The following is a 15,279-nucleotide window of genomic DNA, read 5'->3' as shown; positions in this document are numbered from 1 at the left end:
GGCTACTCCCTTCCCATAGGGGTATTTCACCACTTGATGTAGGGTGGAGGAGACTGCCTTTGCCTGATGCAGCCACGGCTGCCCTAGAAGCAGGTTGAAAGTTGTAGGAACCTCCAAGACATGGAAATCTATCCCATGCTGTCCCGGCCCAACCTTTGTTTGAATCTTAACCGTTCCCATTACTTCCCGGCTGGTGTTGTCATACGCCCGAATCACTTGGGCCGTTGGCACAAAATCCGCGACTTTCAAACCGATCGCATAAGCTGTCCTTGCCGGGCAGACGTTGATGGCGGACCCCGTGTCAACAAGCACCACGGGTATCCATTTATCTCTGCACTCCACAGAGATGTAGTGTCATGACCCGAACCCGCCCCTATGGGTTAAGGACATAACCGGCTAGTAATCCTGAGATCACCTACGGCCTCAAAATAGAACATGATGATTTGTCAGAGTAAAGGGGCCAAACGGAAGCAATTATTAAAAACTTTGTCCATAGAGCCGTGCTTATATGCACATCAAACAAACCATATTCAGATACGTTAATAACCCACATCAAAGGTACAGTTCCACAAAATTCATTACAGACAGGATCATTCAAAACGAGCCATCCTATAACAGACTATTTACAAATATACACTAGGCCCTTGCCAACAAGACAAAACATAAGTACATAGCAAAAAGGCAAGGTAGGTCTCAAGAGTGAGACACAAGGCTGACTTCCTCAAAACTCGGATTTTCCTAGCAGACTTTACTGGGGCTGGGTTTGGACTACCCTTGGCTCACCTACAAACACATGAATGAGCGTGAGCGATAGCCCAGTGAATAATATCAAACATGACAGTTACATAACAATTTGTAGAACAACATGCTCCAAACGGCCTTGGGCCCAATTTATACTTTTATTTAACAAAGATATATGACTATACGAAATGCAAATCAAGTAACTCTAAACATTCTGGCCTTTGGCCCATTCGGGTTTCCATTCATGGCAAAACGGCCTTCGGCCCATTCACTTATATCGAAACAGCCTTCGGCCCATTCATTCATGTCAAAACGGCCTTTGGCCCACTCTTTCATGTCAAAACGGCCTTCGGCCCACTCATTCATGTTAAAACGACCTTTGGTCCATTCATTTATATCAAAACGACCTTTGGTCCATTCATTCTTATCAAAACGACCTTTGGTCCATTCATTTACATCAAAACGACCTTTGGTCCATTCATTTACATCAAAATGACCTTTGGTCCATTCATCCTTATCAAAACGGCTTTTAGCCTATTCATTCATATCAAAGCGGCTTTGAGCCTATTCATTCATATCAAAACGGCTTTTAGCCTATTCATTCATATCAAAACGGCTTTTCGCCTATTCATTCATATCAAAACGGCTTTTCGCCTATTCATTCATATTAAAACGGCTTTTAGCCTATTCATTCACATCAAAACGGCTTTTAGCCACAATCCCAATTAACAACTCATAAGGTTTATAAGGGAATAAACAATTAGACATTGACAAGCTTTCGAATGTTGATATTACTCACAGTGATCAGCTTGTTGATTTGCCCTGGAGCTTGACCCTACACGTTTCATGAACACAAAAGGGTCATTAACAGTTCAATCCGTTCCTTAATTCACATATTCCTTTTTAGGCTTTATTCTTATCTTATCAACTCATTTACAATGCTTAACATATGCCTAAGAGTGCTTATAAGTGAAAGAGAATGGAAAAAGAAACACAGAACGCATGAACAAAATTTCAGAAAACAGGGTCCCCGCTCGAGCGTAGACTTCCACGCTCGAGCGGACACTATAGGCCTGCAAAAGTACTGGTTCCTGAAAATTACGCTCGAGCGTTAAATAGGTCGCTCGAGCAGAAGGCCCGTCAAAATAGCTCCCACGCTCGAGCGTCAACTTTCCCGCTCGAGCGGAAACCATGTCTGCAGGAAATGCTGGGAGCTCGATTTCTCCGCTCGAGCGTAACTTAACCCGCTCGAGCGGACATCGAAAATCTGGGTTTTCCAGATTGAGTTCTTGAGTTTCATCTTGACATTCAAAGGCTCTAAATGCATGATTTCGGTCCAAACTTCACAAAATTATATACTATCATGGTACACACATAGGATTACAACATATTGAAGCTCAATTTCATAATTTATCTACATGCATGTCCCAAAATGTGTCAAACTCAATCATTAACATAACAAATTCATGCATTCAAGCTTATATCTTCTCAATTTGTGCATGCATGTCAATTCTTAACTCCATCAATGCAAATGGTGTTCATTCTCATGGAACACAACAAAAACATGCTTGCATGTAGGATTTAACACTCATATTTCCATATTCATCCCAATACATGCTTGATTATGCAAAAACATGGTGATCCTATACATGCATGTGCATTTTAACTTCAAATTCACCAAGTAGAGTACAACTCTTGTTCTTGATCACCAATTAACCTTTAATTCACAAAATCACAAGTTTGAACTCATGAATTCATAAACAATCACTTACCTAGAAGCTCAATCTATGGTCAGTTCTTGAGTTGGACTTCAAATTCATAGCCTTGGGCCAAAAATTACACAACTTTCTCCCTCACTCTCTCTCTAACAGCCGACCTCCTCCCTTTCTTAGAGTTTGATCAGCCAAAAATGAAGGTATATGAGAGAATGAGGAGTGTAGTGCTCAAATACAAGAAGCCCCACTAGCCACATTTAAGATATTAAACAATTTGAGCACAATGCCATTAAATAATTCAATTTAATCTGGCCCGAATCAATTTTTCGATTAAATTTCACCGTAGGCTCTAAAAATTATGCCAATCACAATGGCGTAATCAATTTCGGGTTCTGTGGACGATAAGGCCCTCAATTATATTTCCAAAGCTGATTATTCAAACAGATATTCCTACGGTGAACAGATAAAATTTCAAAATCACATATATTCACATAATGGCACATAAAATCATAGTAAACACGTAATCATACTCAATTTAAGGACCAATTGGCATACTACGGAACAGGGGTATTACATGTAGAGTGGCTTGTTATGGTTCGCACCCTCGGGTGGCAGTTCTTTGTCAGAAAAACTCAATGCCGGGGAACTTCCTCCCGAAAAGACTAGGCCCACTAGCTGTTCGGGCGTGGTGTCTATGGAAAGCTTGGCTTTGTCCATGGCTGAGAGGACAGCTTGTCTATGTACTCGAGAAGCCATAAGCAGTCCCCAGATGGAGATGTCTGCTTGTATCTTCTTTAATTGTCTCAATACGGCCTCATCCTTGAGTTGCTTTTCCTTTTGCTTCTCTGCTTCCTTATCTTTTCCAGACGCTTCCGGTTGATCTAGGTATGGAGGCTTGAAGTACCGTCCACTCCTAGTCATGTGATTGACTTCGCCGATATACCAGGTATCATCTGGTTGGTTACCTTCCCAATCCTCGTCTGTGTGGGCAAGACATAGATCGTCGTCTTCCCACCACATACCATCTGAAGCCGACAGGCATCTGTCTGGTTCTGCCATAACTGTCCCGATACTTGCAGTACCTTTTATCCCTATGCTCGCAGCATTCTCCATTTCTGTACTTGTGGCAGTCTTAACCCCCATGTGGCCTTTTGCCTTCCTGACCCTCTCAGAATCTTCGAATCTTTCCTGTTCGGACTGTGTCAATGTAGTAGATTGCTCAATGATCCCTGTACTCAAAACGCTCCATTCCCGAGCGAAACTCTCGACGCCGGCGCTCTCCGGCTATGTATTCTGCTTTTCAACCATCCCGGCTGTTATTGACATTCCTGCCCCTACCGGGCCTTGTTCTGACTGAAACTCTCCTACCACATCTGGCTGATCGTCCAACCATCCCGTGGCCTCTGCCGATTCTTCATAATCGAACCAGTTGACAGCTAAGTCTTCTGGATCTTGGTTATCGTAAAACTGGAACTTGGCAAGATCCTCTTCCACAGCTGTCAAATCATCCGTTCCCTGTCCTGGACTGTCCCCTTGGATTGCACATAGCTCTCCCCCGGCTGGAAATTCGATAACTAGTCTATTCTGACCCACTGGTGAAATGTAGTCACTCGGACTGTAAGCGTTCCCAACATCACTCCCAGATTCCGCAGACTCTAGTTTGACAACCCCCTTTTCCTTCGGAGTCTTCTCCCTCCTGCTCTCGATGGTCACCACCACTGGCTTGGGTCGGGTTATGGAGACGTCCATCATGCACAAATCGGTGCAATCAGGAAGGGAAACCTCCGGCTTAGGCAGGTAGGAGGGTGTGATATAGATACTAGGATCGTAGGATGCGACCCCAGTGTGGATGAAATTGATTCTTTTGGGTGGTGGAGCTTGGTTATGTGTGGGGAGAGGATTTGTAGTAACATTGGGTTTCTCAGGAGGTAAAATCACCCCATTATCAATGAGATCTTGGATCTCATGACGCAATCGAAAACACAGGTCGGTATCGTGACCGTGCTGCTGGTGGAACGCACAATACTTGGCTGGATTGTGGGCAGAGGGGAGTCTTTCCTGTAGGGGCCGCGGCTCTAGGGGCTTCAGATGCCCTTTTCTGATCAAAACCCCCAAAGCTTTGGACAGGGGCATATAAAGCGGAGCGAAGGTTCTGGTATTTTTGGGAGGGTATTTGGCTGTTTGTGGGTTGCTTCCGGACGCACCGGAGAATGGTGTGGCTGCCATAGTTCTCGGGGAAGGGTTGGTGGTGACCATACTCACTTCGGAAGTCCTGGTAGTCGTAGCGCCACTTGGGCCTGTATTAGTATTACGATTGAAAGTTCTGCGGGGTTGCTCCCAGTCGTTATCAATTAGGCCTTGTTTTAAGGCATCCTCGATCTGCACCCCCATTTCATGCAGATCAGCAAAGGTAGGGAAGGGGATTACAATCATTTTTTGCATTAGCTTCGGCTGAAGATTGCGTACAATCATCCGAATCTGGTCTTTGTCCGTGGGTCTTAAGGTTATCATCGAAGCCTTGGCCCGCCATCTGGTTACAAATTCTGAGAAACTCTCCTTGGTTTCTTGTCTCGTTGTCTCGAGATCCCGGGTCGTGATCTCGATTTGTGTGTTATACGAGTACTGCAGGATGAAGGCTTCAGCCATCTCGTCCCAACTTCTCTTGACATCATCCTCCAATTTGGCATACCATGCGGCCGCTACACCCGACAGGGTCCGGCCAAATAAAGACAGCTTCTGCAATCTGGTGAGGTCCATTGGCCTTAGGACGTCTAAAAATAGTCGCAGGTGTACCATGGGATCCTCAGATATGTCAAAACGATCAATTTGTGGCATCTTAAACCGATCTGGCAGCATCACGGCTGCGTCAGTGTATCCGTCTCCAATGTCTGGAATGGACTTCACACCTTGAGATTTCTTGAACACCTTCTCAAGCTTGTGAATTTTTAATGCCACGGGGTCCACCTCGGACTCGAAGGGAGAATCCGATAGATTGATAGGAGTGGGTGCCTTGGATTGTTGAGGCAGAATCGAGGGTGGAGCCGGCCCCGTTGGGATGTCTGTATCTTCTTGGACATTCCGGGCGTTTGGCGCCTCTTCGAGTATTGGAACCCTTAGTGGGGGAGGGACTTGCTGTGAAGCTAACGCCCCAGTTTGCTGCTGCAATCTCCCGATTAACTCCGCTTGTTCATTCATAACTGTGGCTTGTTGTTTGGCAAATTCTGCCTGTCGGACAGCATCCTGTTACATCATTTTCATGCTTTCCTGAAGTTGGCGCACCATCTCCTCTAAGCTAGCCATACTATTCTGCTCTGGTTGAATTACTGGTATGCGTTCCCTCTCTGTGGGTGAAACAGGACCCTGATCCCTACTGAACTCAGGTGGGGTAGATAAGGCCCTCTGTACTGACTGTTGAACCGATGCCCTCTGCCTAGTTGCCTTCCGTTTAGTAACCGGGGGTAGAGAGTGGTACACCGGTTGTCCTGCTATCAGATCCTCAGATCGATGGAGCCGACGACCTCTGATACAGAGTGCTTGGGGAATGTCTACCGGGTTGGAAGCAATGATGCTAAACTACCTAGCAAAAAGATAAATAAAGCAATAAATAAACCAACAACCGGACAGCACAACGACATAAAATAAACATATAATACACAGTTGGGTATCCATAATACATAGTCAATAAGCCGAACACACTGTTCCTCAATACTGATCACTGTTCCCCAAAATCTCTATTCCCAAAACTGAACCTGATACTCGCAGATAACTGATTCTCATAAACTGATACTGATGCCCTCAGGCCTAATACTCAATTTTGCAAACTGATATGCACGTTCCTGTAGAGCAACACTCTAAAAGCACATAGCAAGTAAAGAGAGCCAAAACACCCCTATGTTGGGGTAGGGTTTCCCTGTCTTATTTTGTCAGGAACTAGGGTTTCACTATGCACGCAGCGGTTCTCAAACAACCTAATATCGGGTAAGCAGCCTGTCTAATTGGGAATGGTCACTATGGATCCGAATATGCACTAGGTCGAATGGTCGGAAAGGGTGCCCCGGTAAACCGAGGTTTGTGTTCCCATGCTGTCAGAGCCCATAACCGGTCAGCCTTATGGTTATGCCTTGACAAGACAAGCCTCCGGTAAACCGTTCAGTAATGGCAGATGGCAAACACTGTGTTCCTAGGCGCACCAATGCAAATGCAATGCAAAGAGACACATAGATGAAGTCAAAATGGGATATCACGAGTTCGAGTCAAGCTCTCTAATTTTCCCCAGCAGAGTCGCCAGAAACTGTAGCACGCGTCCCGCGAAGGGCCTTTCGCTACTACCGTTCGGACTCAATTTTGTTACGCGGTTCTTCATCTTGAACCATAGAGTCCAAATCTGGCAAATCGTTTTGAGAAACAGATTTGTTTTGAAAAGAAGTGCCAAACATGGACTGCTTTGCCAGATACAGAGTCGCCACCTAAATATTTTTTATGGGGGAATTTAGGAAACCCTGACTCGGTGCCGAAGGCCACATGTCCGTCATCACCAGAGTTGCCTCGGCTCGGGAGCTAGGGTACGATTGGGGAAGGTCAGCTATGAGCACCCCCTCTCGCCCGATCCGAAGATCGGCCTCTACTAACCATGATATCCGTTTTTGAAAACGTTATGTGTTCTTATTCCATTTATTAGCCTAGAATTACTATGTTATGCATACAACAAACAAGTATAGACTAGATTGCCTAATTTGGAAACAAGCATTGCATATCCGTTTTGTTTCGAAAAATGTTTTGAAATTTGCTACTCGTAAGTAGGCTAAAACACGGATTTCAATGAGTTTTTCCAACTCGGGCTATCCAACCTTCACCCACAGGCATTCAAACAGTTTATCTCACATAAGCACTTAGCCACATGGTAAGCATACTATCATGACAGCATTCACACGCATGTGGTATGCTAAAGCATAAATACTTACATCGTACTCCATGCCAAAACAACAAACTAGTTAGCAAAAATGCGTGTCCTAGTCCATGTCAAGTTTGACTAATGCAACACATGCAGGATGCAATAAGAGTAGGCTCGGCTAACCTAAATATGGCATGTGAAATGCAACCAATTGATTTCACGTATTCAATTTGGAATTCTGAAATACAAATGCAGTTAGCATGATGTACCGAGCCCGGTTCATGCGGGACAAATGTATGGATGCACGCATGCGTTGCATAAGGTATGCTAATTTAAAAAAAATGCCCTAGTCTACCATCATAAATAGTTAAATAAAAGGGAAGAAAGACGTGAGGTTGGAAGACATACACACACTCACGCACACTTATTACATCATTGCCCTCGCTCAGAGGGACCGAATAAATATTACAGTCCGAATGATAAGAAAATAAAATTATTACAGAATTTATTATTAATTAATAAAAAAGAATGCAAAGAGAAAGGAAAGGGGTGGCCGCAGCCTCTGCCTCGGGATGCGCGAATGATGCATGCTCGAAACCCGGCTCACCTGGAAAACCCGTACCACATTACTGCCACCTCTGTTTATACTGCCCTGCTTCTCTGAAAATTCCCAAAGTCCCAGAACAGGTTCCTTACATGCTGCAGAGTACCACCGGCCAAGGGAAATTACCACCGGCAGTGCACAATTCCCACCGGCCGCTTTTGGATCTATCGGCTGTAAACAGATTGCCGGTCGGCACTAAATTCTGCCGGTCGGCAGAAACTTCCTGCAGAAGATAGTTTTGAAAGCAAACAGAGGACAGACAGTATGGCATGGGATTTCAGGCATATGTAAGCATGGTCATGCTTCCTATCATGCTTTAAACTCAAGGAAGCATGGCCCTCGATCCTCGAGCCATCAATGGTGCATGATAGCCCATGGGATCAAATTTGCCACTTGATATAAAGATGCATGCAACAAACAAAATGAGAACCAAAGCCTTATCAAATCGGAGTCAAAGGCCTCGGTGACCGAGAATCAAGGCACATTACATCACTTGAAGTATGAATGTCCCTTGATCCCCACATTTGGCTTGACACCCCAAACCAAATAATGCAATGCATGTTATGCAAACATGGCTTAAAATGCGACATGATACCAAGATGCAAGGCATGCCAAGTGTGGTGCAACTAGTATGGCAAGCATGCAATGTTAGGCATACGAGATGCAAATGTAGTGCAAACATGGGCCATTTAGGCAATGGGATCGACATGTTACAACACTTAATGAAGCAATTATGCAACAAACATGAGATAAGCATGCAAGGGTGACCATAAACCACAAAGGGGCAGACATCAAACCATCTTAAAACAGTGGCCAAAAGTGCCTAAAATGGTGGACAAACTCTCATGCCAACATGCAAGCCAATGGTCTCGAAACTAAGGCACAAGAAAGGAGGTACCTCACTCCCATAACATGACCAATCATAGCATGATTTAGACAAGTAAGAAACAGAATTTTTACAGGCAAAATAGGGCTCCAAACTCTCCTAATATGGCAGCTAAGATGGCTCCAAAGGGGTGTATGCACTAAGGTTCATGTGTAGGCATAAGAGGGCACGCCTTCAAGGCACAAAAGAGGTCACAAATGCACACATATGAGCATGATTTATGGACTGAAATATGGTCCTAAATGATGCCAAAACATGAGGATGGTCCAAACTATGCATGCTAGAGGTCAACATACTCAAAGCTTACAAGCCAAACACAAAGAGATGACATCAAACAAGGCGAACATGGCTGAAATAGATGACCAACAGACCTCAAACATGATAAAATAATACCAAAACCTTCATGGAACCATGCCAATATATGCAAGAATCATGGCCTAAGCACAAGGGGCATTTCTAGGCCAAATGGAGCAATACAAAGCAAGTACTTTAAGCATGCAAAGAGACATAAATCCGGCCAAAAACAGAGGTCACACATGACCTAAAACACCCAAAAAACTTCTAAAATGAGGCCAAAAATGATCAAGCATACATGCTATCCTTTTAAGCCAAAAAGCCAAAAAGCAAGGAAACAAGACAATGAAGGGAGAAGGGTGTTCCTCCCCTATGCAAGACTTCAAACCACCTTCCTTACCACTAAAAATACACTGGTTTTCAGTGGTGAAGAGATCAAAACACTGAAGTAAACAAAGCCCTACCAAAGAGGCAACAAAAGGGGCCAAATAAGGCCTAACAAGGTGAGTTTGCACTCAAACTACAAGATAACCTTAATGAAAGTTCTAAAGCATGAAAATATAAGCCTTTTTCATGTTATGCACAAAAGCTAAATCAGCAAGCAAGATAGGTAAAAAACTATTGCAAGTTTGGGAAAAATAAAGTAAGATGCTCACCCTTGAAGAACCTTTGAAGAACAAATGGTCTAGCCCTCTTCTTTTGATCAAAATCAGTCCAAAAACTCAAGAATCAACCCCCCAAGTCCCTCAAACTCGGAGCAAGGTGTAATAGTGTGTGTAATGGTGCAAAAGTAAGGTAAAATCACACTTTTGGGCCAAATAACACACGCAAAGGAGGAGAGGGAGGGAGATATAGAGATAGGATGTATCTATATCTCTAAGCTCTGATTTTTGCTTCCAAGTCTCTAACCTAGAGCCAAGAGGAGAGCCTTCCTCTTATAGGACTCCCTCTTGCAAAGCTTATACAACAAGCTTGCTTAGAGGGAGATCCCTCCATACACGTGTATGGAGGGAGGCAGAGTTGGTGCTAGCTGTCACAGCTGGCACAAAATATCTCCATAAAGTAGATGAACAGTGGTCGGCTGCCCAAAAAAGTTATTTCGACAAAATTTAGTGCCGACCGGCAACAAAATATGCCGACCGGCAACAAACAGTGCCGACCGGCAATAAAAAGTGCCGATGGAATCAAAAACCAGCCAGTGACCTCTAGCCACTGCCGGTGGTGTGTGAGGATGCCTCACAAGGCATTCCCTGCTCCTCCAAGGCAAAACACAAGTGTTTGGTGCAAAACCAGACACTAAACAGTCGAGTTCGGAGATCCTGAGGCAAGGCGAGCGAGCCGAGACCTCCGGGAACTCCAAACGAACACAAACATGGATAATCACCGAGTGTTCCAAGCGGTGACGTCCAAGTCTTGAGGACGGTCAAAAATAGGGTGTCTACAATACCAGATTGGTGGCCTCCCAGGTGAGTACAACACAGTTGTATGGTGGGAGACCAGAAATTGTGGCCCAAGAGTGAGAAAAACTGGCTTTCTAGCAAGGCTCAAAAGGGTCAGAAAGAAAAGCTGGTCGGCCTACCCATATTGGTGGCCTCCCAGGTGAGTACAACACAATGGTGCTATGGGAGACCAAAAATTAAGGTCCAAAAATGAGAAAAACCAGCTTTCTGTCAAGAAAATCGGCTGGAGGAGAGAGAAAATAATTTTTAAAAGAATTGTTGGTCTCTCACCATCCTACCACCTTCCTAACAATGAAAATAGGGTCCATACCAAAAATGAATCCTAACCAATGCAAAACGGGGGTTCGGGGGTCAAAACGCGCAGTCTGGGGCCCCGAAAACAGGCTGTTAGGTACCGGAAGTGGCGTGCGACCCCGAAGGTGGTCTCCCGGGCCGCAGTGTCCCTCAAAAGAGAGGAAACAAGGTGTGTGCCAAAAACCAGAGCAAACGGAGGTAGTTAAGCGGTTCCAAACCAAGCCACACGGCCAACGGCTCCAAAAATTAGAAACTGGTCTCCAAACGGGAAAAATGGCCTATGGCCACGAAACGTAGCCTACAGCCACTGAGAGATGGTCTACGAGATCTCTCCCTCCCTTCGGGAATAGAAAACAGGAACTAGTTCGTAAGCCGAGGCAAAGCACAAAAGAGCCCCGAAGTCCGGAGGCAAGGCTCGCAGTCGAGACTCTGAAACCTCAGAACGAGCACAATATGCATCATCACCGAGCGCTCAATTGGTGACGTTTGAGTCTTAAGGTCGGTCAAAAATGGGGTGTCTACAGTTACCCCTCTTTGACAGAACTCGAAAGTCATAAGTGACGAGAGTGAGTGTCAGAGCCCAGAGACGACCTATTTTCGACAAGGCCGAAGACTTAGACAAACAGGCAAGACAAAAGAGATGCGCCCGCAGGCGGGGGGCAAAATGCAAAATGATATGCACCAAGCTAAACGTAACTCATGATCATGCAAAGCAACAAACTGTAATGAAGCGAACACGCAACAGTTTAAGCAGACGAATTCAAACCAAACTACATTACATGCAGAAAGGATGTAAAAAAATTATGCAATTCTCACGAACATGTGCGATAGATACATAAAGGTGAACGAAGTGTGATAGATACACAGAGTGAGTAAGTATGTAAAATGCATACACTAAAGTGAACGTGTGATGGATACACGAAACAAATGAAGTGTGATAGATACACAAAGTAAACGTGTGATGAATACACAATGTGAGTGTGTGATAGATACACAAAGAGTGAATACAAAGTGTGATAGATGCACTTAGTGAACAAAGTGTGATGGATACACAAAAGGTGAACACAGAGTGTGATAGATGCACTTAGTGAACAGAGTATGATAGATACGCAAAAGATGAACACAAAGTATGATATATGCACTATGTGAACAAAGTATGATAGATACACTAAAAATGAACACAAAGTCTGATAGATGCACTAAGTGAACAGAGTATGATAGGTACACTAAATGTGAACACGAAGTGTGATAGATGCACTTAGTGAACAGAGTATGATTGATACACTAAATGTGAACACGAAGTGTGATAGATGCACTATGTGAACATGTGTGATGGATACGCTAAAGGTGAACACAAAGTGTGATAGATGCACTATGTGAACAAAGTATGATTGATATTCTGAATGTGAACACGAAGTGTGATAGATGCCCCAAGTGAACAGAGTATGATAGATACACTAAATGTGAACACGAAGTGTGATAGATGCACTTAGTGAACAGAGTATGATTGATATACTAAATGTGAACACGAAGTGTAATAGATGCACTTAGTGAACAGAGTATGATAGATATACTAAATGTGAACACGAAGTGTGATAGATGCACTTAGTGAACAGAGTATGATTGATATACTAAATATGAACACGAAATGTGATAGATGCACTTAGTGAATAGAGTATGATAGATATACTAAATTTGAACACGAAGTGTGATAGATGCACTTAGTGAACAGAGTATGATTGATATACTAAATGTGAACACGAAGTGTGATAGATGCACTTAGTGAGCAGAGTATGATTGATATACGAAATATGAACACGAAGTGTGATAGATGCACTATGTGAACAAGTGTGATCGATACACAAAAGGTAATGAAGTGTGATGGATACACTAAAGTAAATGAAGTGAATATGTGCATGATAGATACACAAAATGAGGATGTGTGTGATAGATACAGAAAATGAGAATGTGTGTGATAGATACAGAAAATGAGAATGTGTGTGATAGATACAGAAAATGAAAGAAGTGTGATTTGATACACTAAGTGAAGAGAGTGTGATTGATACACCAAATAAATGAAGTGTGATTGATACACTAAGCGAATGAAGAAAGTGTGAATGAGGTGTGATTGATACACTAAATAAATGAAGTGTGATTGATACACTAACTGAAAGAAGTGTGATTGGTACACTAAATAAATGATCTCAAATAGAACTTCTTTGAATGAACCGTACATACAATATCGTGCATGAATGAGAAAGAAACTTGATAGGTACAATGCCATACAATGCATGATGTTTAACGAGCGCAATAAACAAGCGTAGCGGCGCTTTAAAAAGCACCTCATGGGGTGAGTGGCGATGAACCGCTTTACTCTGACGGGGATCTCCTTTCGTGCTCTTCGAACACTTACCTTCAACTTATAGTACAAAGGCTCTGAAATACTGACAAGGGTTCTTCGCGTAGAACACTTTGGATGCTGCCTTTCTTCCTGATCATATTCACAACTTTCCCTATTCTCCAACGGGGTGACAGACTTGGTTGGTTCGGTATCCAAAATTGAGGTGAATACATGCTATCTCAACCTATGGGGCTTCCATACAGATTTCAAGCCGAGGACACGCCTCTGGGTATTTAAACCAGACTTTAGTCTCAGAAATCCCGAACCTTTGCATTCTAGGCAACAGCCATTCGAATTCTAGTTTCCACCGTCGCAGTTGGTCTCCTAGGAACACATTGTGAACACAGCCAAGATGCCTCTGGCAGCAAATGGTACTCAGGGAAAACACTTTTGATCGCCATTCTGGGCTTGAAGTAGACTTGATCTTGAGGTTGAGGTAGAGGTACACTCATACTTCGGCGTATTGGCAAGACCTGAAGAGGTACACACGGAATGTAGTCTCGGAACTTACTGAAGTTGAAACAAACTTAGATACCCGACATTTTCCCTCTTTTCTTTTGCTTTGTAGTCTGGAACCCATATAGCTTCAAATAGGTCCTGGTTTTACTATTCTGACATGACCTGGGTTGAACCCTGCGATTTTACGAAAGAACAAATCTTGTTTTGCACAGATGTGGAGAACGGCACGGCACTCGGAGCGCAAAATGATTTTATTTTTTGAAATTGAGAGATGAGTTCTCGATCGGGTATTGAGCCTACGACCGACCATAGAAAAAACGACTCAACAACGGAAAGCAAAAGATAAAACAACCTAAACACATCCGTTGACACTCAAAATGACTCAAAACAAGAATCGAGACAAACAAAGACACAAGCACAACACTCGGATGTGTTACAAAGGCAAGAGACCTCTCGGTGCACGAGGAGCCAGTTTCTCCGGGTATTGTTTCCCGCCATTCCTCATTTGTGAATCTGACATCACTCGGCCCTCAGGCTCTGTTTTTCTGAAAAAGAAGCCCCATTTTCTCACTTTTTCTCTCAGCGCACATCTCTCTATTCTTCAATCTCTCATTTTTTTATCCCTCCCCTGAGTAGTTGATGGATAAATAGAAGGTTGTGGGCTCCTGCCCCTAGCATTCTGCTAGATTTTTCTTCTTGTTCACAACAGTGAGTTTCTCCCACAGAGGGGCTGCGCTACAACTGAGTGTGTAGCAAATCTGCAGCTGACATCGGTTGACGATGCTTTGCTGGGGAGTTTGGACGTGATCAGATCTGTCCAGATGAGGGAGTGGGATATCTTGATCCATTCCAATTCATGCTTCGCACTTGGCTTGATACCTCGTTGCTTGGAGGACGAGAGAGCTTTCAGCTCCTTTGTTGACAGTTTCAGTTGTGCCCTTTTCTGGCAGGGAGAGTGCCCTTCTTGGCAAGTATGGTGCCCTTTCTGGCAAATGCATTAGCAACGGGGAAAAGACAGGAAGCCTAACTCAACTGTGCCCTTAGTTCATCATTTTGACCAATTTTTTTGTTTTGGTTTTCTACTAAAACAATTTTGACCGACATGAGAGTCAGATTAACATGCTTGTTCGATTTTTTGATTTGAAATCATGCAAGTTAGGTTATGAGCACTGAAAATTTTCCTTTTTGGGTCCAAGAAACGGTCCAGTTTTGGAAAATGGAATACTTTTCGAGAAAAATAGTCAACCTCAGTAAAAATTCTCAAAAACTATTTTTACAAACGGCCACTGCTCAACGAGCACGGAACCTACCCTCGAGATGCACAACCTCAGATCCGAAGGAAAATTGCCCCTTGCTTAAAGGACACTACATGGCAACGGAAAGTTGCCCCTTGTTTGAATAGCACTGTGGCACACTGTATGGCAACGGAAAGTTGCCCCTAGTCCGAATAGCACCGCATGGCAACCAATCCTCACAATGACAATTACAACCAAATTCTCGGATACAGAGAAGACAAAGATGACCAGAACCATCA

The 15,279-nt window shown here is 43.7% G+C and overlaps 1 long non-coding RNA gene across 1 annotated transcript in view; it reads right to left on the bottom strand.

Annotated features, from left to right (window-relative positions):
• The window catches only part of LOC114271149 (uncharacterized), a 52,635-nt gene that overhangs the window by 22,151 nt on the left and 15,205 nt on the right, over positions 1–15,279 (bottom strand). The gene's annotated exons all lie outside the window — the stretch shown is intronic.

This window comes from Camellia sinensis, chromosome 4, assembly GCF_055761805.1.
Source record: "Camellia sinensis isolate YWXY chromosome 4, ASM5576180v1, whole genome shotgun sequence".
Lineage (NCBI taxonomy): Eukaryota > Viridiplantae > Streptophyta > Magnoliopsida > Ericales > Theaceae > Camellia > Camellia sinensis.
Note: the sequence above shows the minus strand (reverse complement) of the source record. Positions and strands in the feature narration are given on the sequence as shown.